The sequence below is a fragment of the Leucoraja erinacea genome, chromosome 14 (assembly GCF_028641065.1).
Source record: "Leucoraja erinacea ecotype New England chromosome 14, Leri_hhj_1, whole genome shotgun sequence".
In the NCBI taxonomy this organism is placed as follows: Eukaryota; Metazoa; Chordata; class Chondrichthyes; order Rajiformes; family Rajidae; genus Leucoraja; species Leucoraja erinaceus.
In genome coordinates this window covers 38,371,955-38,374,093 of record NC_073390.1, presented here as the reverse complement: position 1 = coordinate 38,374,093, position 2,139 = coordinate 38,371,955, and positions in this window count along the sequence as shown.

Below are 2,139 nucleotides of genomic sequence, written 5' to 3'. Positions count from 1 at the left end.
CCCAGTTTTCCAACATGTGTACTCTTTAGAAATATTAATATTTACACATAAGATATTGGTATTTATGAGAAGCCTGATAATTATATTTTAGAAAGCAAAATACAGCACATGTATACAGAAAGTGGGGGTGGGGGGGGGGGGGGGGGGGGGGGTAAGCAGACTTTTGATGTAGGTGGGGGCAAGCCCAATAAGGGCTTTGTAAACATAAAGAAGTTAGACTAATAGTCTTCAGATTCAATCCACCTAGGCCACAAAGCGTCTATTTTCTTCTTGCTTCATGCCTTCTTTTGGTACTTACCTTTGGTACTGATATCCTTCACAAATTCCACCATTCCCCAATCCTCTCCTCCATCAATCATGTGCATCATCTACACTGTCAAGGAATTTGATTATAATATTGCTGGAAACATTATTTTCTTGCAAGTCAAGTCACTTTTATTTCTATAGCACATTTAAAAAACAACTCACGTTGGCCAAAGTGCTTTACATTGGTGGAGGTACTAACGTTATACAACAGTGGTTCATAGATTAAGTACATACATACATACATACATATAGCCCTCCCTCAGAGGACACCAAGAAAGGCTTGAGAGTAAAGGGTCGAGTTCAGGCTCGAAGGGCCGAATGGCCTACTCCTGCACCTATTTTCTAAAGATGAGTTTTAAGTCTGGACTTAAAAGAGTCGATGGAGGGGGCAGTTCTGATGGGAAGAGGGATGCTGTTCCACAGACTAGGAGCTGCAACCGCAAAGGCGCGGTCCCCCTGAGCTTATGCCTAGACCCCGGGATGGTCAGTAACCCCAAGTCGGCTGATCTGAGGGACCTGGAGGTGGTGTGGTGGGTTAGCAGACTTTTGATGTAGGTGGGGGCAAGCCCGTTAAGGGCTTTGTAAACATAAAGAAGGATCTTGAAATTTATTCGGAATCGCACAGGGAGCCAGTGGAGAGAGGCCAGAATCGGGGTGATGTAGTCCCTTTTTCGGGTGCCCTTCAGGAGTCTCGCTGCGGCGTTTTGGACCAGTTGCAGGCGGGACAGGGAAGATTGGCTGATGCCAGTGTTAAGGAAGTTGCAGTAATTGAGGCGGGAGGAGATAAATGTGTGGATGATCTTTTCGAGGTCATCAAACTGGAGGAATTGTTTTATTTTAGCTATCGTCCAAAGCTGGAAGAAGCTAGCTTTTACCATGGCATTGACTTGTTTGTCAAATTTCAACGCTGAGTCAAATATCACGCCAAGGTTTTTGACGTGAGGTTTGAGTAATGGGTTAAGGCTTCCAAGGCTGCCTGCTATCGTTTTGATTGAGTCCGAGGGGCCGAGAAGGATGACCTCAGACTTACTCTTGTTTAGTTGGAGGAAGTTCTGGGCCATCCAACACTTTATATCCTCGAGGCAGTGGATAAGGTTAAGTAGATTTGATCGGTTGTTGGGCTTCAGGGGGAGATAGAGTTGTGTATCATCTGCATAGCAATGGAAGGAAATGCCGTGCCTTTGAATGACTAGGCCTAAGGGGAGCATATACAGGGAGAGGAGAATGGGGCCGAAGATGGAACCTTGTGGAACCCCGCAGCAGAGGCTAGCTGGGGAGGAGAAAGAGTTGCCTATGTTAGTAGAGAAACTACTACATTTGAGGTAGGAGATGAACCAGCTCAGGGGCAGTGCCATCAATACCAGCCCCGTACCGGGGATGGTCAATTAGGATGGTGTGGTCGACTGTATCAAACTCTGCACTGAGGTCGAGAAGGAGCAGGATTGCACAGTTGCCGGAGTCAATGGTGAGAAGTAGGTCATTATGTACCTTCAACAAGGCAGACTCTATGCTGTGGTGGGCCCTGAAACCTGATTGGAAAGTTTCCAAAATAGTATTTTGGTGAAGGTAAGGCATAAGTTGACTTAAAATTTCATTTTCAAGGACTTTTAAAAGGAAAGGCAGTTTTGAAATAGGTCTGTATTTGCTAGGCAAGGTGGGGTCGAGGTTAGGTTTTTTCAGGAGGGGCTGGACCACCGCATGCTTGAAACAGGTAGGAACAGTGCCAGTGGCCAGAGAACTGTTGAAGATGGCGAGGATGCTGGGACCGGCTATTGTAATGGCAGAGGGGACAACGTCGAGGGGGCAGGTAGTAAGTTTCATGGTGGTGACCAG